The sequence below is a fragment of the Adiantum capillus-veneris genome, chromosome 15 (assembly GCF_014529385.1).
Source record: "Adiantum capillus-veneris isolate H3 chromosome 15, ASM1452938v2, whole genome shotgun sequence".
Lineage (NCBI taxonomy): Eukaryota > Viridiplantae > Streptophyta > Polypodiopsida > Polypodiales > Pteridaceae > Adiantum > Adiantum capillus-veneris.
Window position 1 is genome coordinate 25,752,330 of NC_140945.1, and position 7,795 is coordinate 25,760,124.

The window sequence follows — 7,795 nt, forward strand, 5'->3', positions numbered from 1 at the left end:
CATACTCTAACAGTTTATCCGGGTTTTGTCTGCCAAGAGCTAGTGCCATTGCTGTGTAAGTGTAGTAATAAGCCGCCCGACCACCTGTATAGCCCGGGCAATAACCAAAACAATCTCTAGCAAACACTTTGTTCACAAGAATGACTTTATCTGCACTTTTGGGCAGCACGGGTCCACCCAAGAAGCGTGATAGTGTTTTTAATGTGTAAGTTGTTGTTGTACCCTCTTGTGACATTCCATTGTGAAAAACTATTATCGGCACCTCGCAAAGCTTTAAAAGGTAATGTGCTAGGGCCACATCCCTTCCACAATACTCTCGAGTCCACCCTCGAAGGAAGTCATCCTTGTCAGCAATCCAAGACTACACATATCATGTCTAAGTAAGTGACATACACACACACACAAACACACACACACACACACACACACACACACACACACACACACACACACACACACACACACACAGAGTTACCATGAAGCTCTCATTCTGAAAAAAGAGGTTTTCCTGCCACAGGTCCACAGACGTAGTTGACTCTTGACCTGAATGGTTAAACCAATCCTACACATCATTGTGACTCGTTGATGGTCTTAGGCTTTGCCTTATTGCTTGGAAGGTGGCTTCATCCGGTAGTGTCTCCTTGTATTTTTCAGCTTTCTCAAAGCAACTTTGGAGGCATTCCATCATATTGCTGGATGTTTTCATTGCCTCATCATTGCTACTATCCTCTGAAACAAATCCACTCCTCTCCTCTTGGATTCTGGAAATGATAGCAAGGGAGAAGTCCTCCCTTAAATAAAAGATCCTTTGCACATCATGTAAAAAGATAAAGGTCCTGTCTCCAATCCTGAACTCAGGCACAACAGGCAACATCATCTGAGCATGCTTCTCAGTGAAGTTATTGACATCCAAGGGTAGTTTGATTTCTGTTGTTTTCACAGAGAGCATCTTACTTCTTTGAACGTCAATTGCCTCAACCTCAAGGTCGGCTGTATCTTCAACCTCCTCGACTTCTTGTATGTGTGTTGTCTCCTCGTATTCTTTGTATGGTGGTGCATCCTGCTCCTCTATCACCTCATCAGGATTCTGCATGAGGAATCCAAACAGGCTCTTCAGGTAAATCATAAAGCCAAAGGATTCCTGAATAAGCTTGAACTCTTTTTGGTGCAAAGGGCAAGCTGAATGTTGGCAAACAGGTGGTAATTCCCTATACTTCTTCAGTCCATGTCCTTTGCCACCGGAGTCATTTAAATGAACCACAATCATACTGGGCAGAACAACCCTCCCTACCTGCACCATAAGTTCAAATTGATCTTTGTAGTGCTGCAAGAATTCACTGTGCTGCGCTAAAAGGTCTTCAATATCAAATTTTGGGTTAAACATAGAATGAACTAGATCATATTTTTCCCCAGTACCACACGATGCTGCAAAATCAAACAACCTCTCATCAATTACAGCTGGCTCTTCCAGAGAAGGCACATCGTCTTTGGCTTTACCTTTACTTGCACAAGGACTGCTTGCTAGGAGATGTGCATCATCTAAGAAGTCTATATTCCTCTTTCTTGTATTTTTCTTGACAAGTACTGTAGAGGGTGAGGGAACCTTGTAGGGTGAGGGATCCTCTTGGCTAGCCGACCTCTCTGACTCATCTTCACAGATTGAATCTTCTTGATCAAAGTCCTGACAAAAGTCAACAGTTCTTTTGGCAGAAGCGCTAAGCAACTGAGCCTATAAAGGTTGGAATACTGGCACAAGCTCTGGGTCGGACTTTAGTCTCTTCTTCCTATTGCACCTTAATCCTATTCATCAGGAATCAATGTCAAGTCTTTGTTCTCTCTCTCTCTCTCTCTCTCTCTCTCTCTCTCTCTCTCTCTCTCTCTCTCTCTCTCTCCCCAAAACACATCAAAACACACACACACACACACACAAACTCTCTCTCTCTCTCTCTCTCTCTCTCTCTCTCTCTCTCTCCACAGTACTAAAGGCGGGCGTAAGGACTTCCAAAGTGTACTTGGTTGTCTCCGCGCGCCTTTAGTACAAAGAGAGAGAGAGAGAGAGAGAGAGAGAGAGAGAGAGAGAGAGAGAGAGAGAGAGAGAGAGAGAGAGAGAGAGAGAGAGAGAGAGAGAGTCCGTGTGCGCCCCTGTGTGTGTGTGTGTATCTGTGTGTGTGTGTGTGTGTTTTGTAGAGAGAGAGAGAAAGAGAGAGAGAGAGAGAGAGAGAGAGAGAGTTTCTGTGTGTGTGTGTGTGTGTGTGTTCAACAACATAGATTTGTTTGTTTCCACACACACACACACACACTATGCTAGCTATTGTTAGAAAGAGAGAGAGACAGAGAAAAAGAGATGACCTTTTTTGGGAGGAGTTTGCAGAAACTCCTTGGGAGGCGTCTGCTCCATTGGTCTCTCTCTCTCTTTCTCTCTCTCTCTCTCTTTACTCTCTCTCTCTCTCTCTCTCTCTCTCTCTCAATTTCTGAGTTTTCACTCTACTTGTCTCTCTTTCTATGATTCTCTCTCTCTCTCTCTCTCTCTCTCTCTCTCTCTCTCTCTCTCTCTCTCTCTCTCTCTCTCTCTCTCTCTCTCTCTCTCTAGACACGTATAACCGTTAACACCCGACGATGCCCCACGTGTTCATTAAAATAGTATCTCTACGGAATGATGCCACACGTTTGGTCATTTAATGCGGCGCGATTGGTTAGTGAGTGACACCTAAAAAGTATGAGAGAGAAAGAGAGAGACCGAGAGAGTGAAAGTGAGTGAGAGACAGAGCAACAGAGAGAGTGAGAGTGAGAGTCTGCAACATAGAGTGCACCTGCGACAAAGAGAAGGAGAAAGTGACAGTGCGTCTACGTCTTCTACAAAGGTTTGGCCCTCTCTCTCTCTCTCTCTCTCTCTCTTTCTCAAAGGTCTCTCTCTCTCTCTCTGTGTCTCTTTCTCTCTCTCTCTTTCTCTGTCACTGGAAATTTCCATCTCTCTCTCTCTCTCTCTCTCTCTCTCTCTCTCACCCACACACACACACACACACAAGAGAGAGAGAGAGAGAGAGAGAGAGAGAGATGTGGCAATGGCTAAAGAAATGTATTTCAAGAACACTTATATTCACAGACCACAATTGACAAATGAGCTCAAAAAAACTTAATGTATTGAAATTCACTCGTATACACTTGGGTTTCACAAGAATCTCTGTTACATTGACACTATTTCAACCCGACCATCCAACTCTTTGCACAAAATATCTTTCTCCCTTCGTCGCATTAGCTTACGGCCAGCTAGGAAAATGGAAAAATCTAAAAGGTCCCTGTCCATTGACTCTTCAATTATGTCGTGCCGCAACTGCAGAAGATTGCATAGCTCCCTTATTGTAACCACCAACATTACGCCATGCTCTTTATCAAACACTTCCACATCCACAACAGGATTATCTTCCAAACCTGCAGAAACCTGGTCCATAGGAATGTACTTACCTCTGAGCATTTGTGATCGCATATACCAAAAGGAGACTAACAGTGATTGGCTTGCAATCATGTACTTGACAACTAGAGTGTCAAGAACGACCTCACACCGTATGCCAATCTCTTCCTTTACATACCATCCTCTATCAAGAAGTTTGTCACAGGATGACTACTGAAATGACTTGCACATGAACATAGTTTTCATAACACGCATATTGTAGTTATGAAACAACTCTATGAACAATGCAGCAGGACAAAAGTTTGCAATTCTAACCAGTTTGGTGGGAATAGAGCTACGTAGAGACCTCTGTATATCCTTGTAGAGATTACTTCGCATTACCTCCACCATTGTTCCCTCAGTTGGTAGAGGCACTTTCACCAACAACATGCCATTCTTATTCCCTGGGCAGAGTTGGTAGAAGTGGTCATAGAAAAATATTCCTTGATCAGCCAGGCTTTTGCTGGTTCTCCCTGAATACTGTATAGAACCAATGTGGGCATGAACGACAAGGAAGAGGCCTATTATGCACTCCACATGCTCCCATTGCTCATAAGAAGAGGGATAAACATCTGCAAAATATATAGCAAGAGTTAAACTAAGAGTATAAATAAGTGAAAATGACAAATCTAATGTAGTTGAGATGTGAGAATGGAGCCATTGCTCATAAGAAGAGGGATAAATGTTGCAAAATATATAACAAAAGTTAAACTGAGAGTATCAATAAGTGAAATGACAAATCAAATGCAGTTGAGATGTGAAGAATACTTACAATTGCAACGTGGTTGGTGTATATCTGACACATTTCCATCGTTTGCTATCACGTCTGGATGGGTAAATACATGCTGAACACGAACTTCCTTTACAAATCTTTTGCTGATTTCAACTTTGAAATCCAACACTCTGGCCTTTCATGCTGAGCGGTAAACATTGATAGCACTAGACCTCTTGGATCTTCTTGGTTGCATTAGGACCCATGAACCTTTGTTTATCCTTTGTCCAACCCATTGGTTCTCTGCACTTATTGAAGTTGATATTGTAATTGATGATATACTACTACTTGGCCTTCTAGGCAAAGTGCAAGTGTTGCTAGTTGGTGTGAGAGACCATAAACACCCAGAGCTTCTTGGGCGGGAAGACGTGGAAGCCATAGCTCTGAGAGAAAAGCTTTAGTGGAGGGAGATTCACTTTGAAAGTATCCTAATGGAGGGAAAGTGTTTTACAATTCCAATATCTTGTGCGGGCTTAATGGCCACCCTCCAGTACGTTAATGACCATAAAAGAATATTAGCAGTGGGACCACACATGCACCTAACAGCTCGGTAAAAGCAAAGAAGTTACGATGCCACAATCCTAGATTCGTGAAAGTTTTTAAATTATTTTCCTATTTCTTGAGTCTTTGCACGTATTTTCCTATGTAACGTAGCCTTGAAGCTCATTGGATGCGCTCTATTTTCTCTCTCTTTCATATGGCCCTCCAAATGACCTCCGAAATTTCCTAATGTGGGCTGACCGTCTGCAGGGTATTCAAAAAGCTGAAGACTATGTATGTCTATTATGGTGATTTGCTACATTCGAAGAGCTCAGATTGAGCTTTGTCATTCTCTTGTTTTGCACATTGATGTTTTTCTCTCAGTGAAGAGAGTGTGTTTGAGATTTTCAACAAATTTATGCGCACATATTGAGAGCAATTCGTGGATATATGCATTCTTGTGGATTCTCAAGTTCAAGAGTGGCTTCATTACATGTTATGTGCATTGACTTATGCAATTGAGAATATTTCAAAAGATGTGGTGTACATATTTATAGAGAGTTTTGCAAGCATTTTTGGCGTGATTGTGAGATGAAATTTCAGCTGATTTGGATGCTCATTTCATACACATTTGGTACATGCTTGATGCTCGCTTATATTGCCATGTGGATGCACATGATGTGCACTTTACGACGGATGATATTCTTCGCCTTGCAATGGCATATGTGGGCTGATTTTCAGCTATTTTGAGCATCAATCTGTGACATATTTTGGTTGGTTTTCATCAAAGTTGATGCTAGTATATGCTGTCCCATTTTTGTTTAAATGAGTGTCCATATAGGCCGGTCTGATCACTAATACCTTATTAGGATCACCCCCAATAGAAAACCCCATTTCCTATAATTTAGCCACTTATAAGGAAAATTTGGAGAAAAATGGAAACACCATTTGCATCAACCTCAATAGGGGGAGGATCATGTCCCGTAGCCTATCGGGTATGCGCTCCTTATGTGGTGTTCATAAAGTCGGTTGCGTATTCTCCTCTTCGAGGGTATCTCTACTACCTTTCACAACTCCATTGATACTTGCCTCGTCCAAACAATAGGGTGATGTCACAGCAATTCATAGGTTCAATACTAAGGACCCCCATATAAGGCATATATAATATGTCCATAAGTGCGCAACCCTAAATTGTCTCTTCCATAATGAGGGTATGCCCACGCAAAGCACATTGTCATTCATCGACCTTCCACTTGTCGACCCTAGTTGAATGAAGCATATGAGGTTCATATGGCAATACTAAGCTGTCATACCTCCCCGTGTGATACACACACTAGAGTCCACCATGTAGATCCCATTCTCATGTCGTCTAGACACATTTGAAAATCACTTGCACTCGAAGATGAAGGTATGAAAGATTCTAAAATTGACTTTAGTATCCTTTCAATAGTCCCACATGTACAGTACCTGGATTCATCACAGTGTCAAATTTGTTCTCATATCTTAGAGCCAAAATACCTTTCTTGACACCTTTTTCCTTAAGTCCCTTGTTGAAGAAGGTAAGTCAACATTGCTCTACTTGTGTTGCATAATAGTTGATAGCATCTTCTCTGTCTAGTTGAAGTCTCTCTAGATCAAGAATGTGGTTGTGAAGATGAGCATTAGGGCATTTCATCTTCCTAACAAGCACCATGAGACTAGCCAATTGTACTTCAATGGGTAAAATGGACTCCTTACCATACACCGAGTGATATGGTGTGAATCCAAAGGATGTGTGAAATGAAGTGAGATTAGCCCAAAGTGTAGCTATAAGATTCTTGTTCCAATCACTTTTGTAATGGTTTACCTGTTTAGTGATGATATTGCAGATCATACCATTTACCTTTTCCACCAAACCATTACATTGTGGGTAGTATGGAGTTAAGTGTCGTCGTGAGATACCCAACTTCTCCATCAGCTCTCCTACTAGGTATCCTCTAAAACCTAGTCCCTTGAACATAGAAATTATTTCAAGAGGAGTGTCAAAACGGCAACAAATGTTTTCAAATACAAACTTAGCCACTTCCTAAGTTGTAATCGTGGTGGTAGAAACTGCTTTGGCCCACCTGGTCATGTAGTCCGCACCGATGTTGATATACAATTTACTTGATTGGGTCCATGACAAAGGCCCAATGGCATCAATTTCCCATTTCTCAAATGGTCCATAAGGGATAATAGGAGTTTGTGGCTCGTATGTGAGTGTATGATCACCATTCCTCTGACACTCTTTGCATGTTTTGTGCTAGTGATGCACGTCTTTCTGTAAACTAGGCCATACAAACCCGTTAAAGTGTCCTCCACAAACACAGTCATGGCAACTTGAAATTATTTCGGTAATATTTTCAGAGAGAGGTACTCGCCTAAGGATTTGATCCTTACCCTTGCAGTACAAGTCGTCATTGATAAGGTGCTATTTTGTTGCCTTGTGCACGAGCCACTTGTTAACTGAGTCAATGTCAGTTAACAGAAGTTGCTAAAGACTGAAGACGTACAAATACACATCGAAGATCAATACAAAGAAGCAGGGAGAGTGGAGTTACATATTTTTCACGTTTTTCCAAAATGGTCATGTATTGTGAATTCTCGATTTATTTCAAGCCATTGTAAGATTTTAATGTGTTACGGGCTCGATGCGAGTTCCAAGTTGTAAAGAATAGGTCAGTAGTATGCCTAGGTTGCAGATTCAGTAAATGGTGGAGCCCTAAAGGCCTTGGGCGCCCGGACATTGCATATTTTTACCCTAGGTATATAAGGCAATGTGTAAAAGAAATTAGGATTCTCAAGCTCATTAGTTGAGAGCACTGTTTGGTGAGAACTCTTGAGGTGTGTGTCTATGGATTCCTTGAGCTTCTCCTTGCTCATGTGACTTGGATAATACTAATCAATGCTCAATTCTCTTTCACTATGCCTCTCTCATGCTTCTTATGATTGCCTATGATGCTAAGATTAGCTAGATCATAACTAATTAGTGGTTACTCCCTCTCTAATCTTGTGTGATTGCCCTCTCTTGCTTGTGTGTACATGTAGGTTTGATTGGAGTGTGGTGCTCGATAGAT

The 7,795-nt window shown here is 41.8% G+C and overlaps 1 pseudogene; it reads right to left on the minus strand.

The window, feature by feature from the left end:
• Positions 1-3,372: 3,372 nt before the first annotated feature.
• LOC147440411 (uncharacterized) lies at positions 3,373-4,599 on the minus strand (annotated as a pseudogene).
• Positions 4,600-7,795: the final 3,196 nt, after the last annotated feature.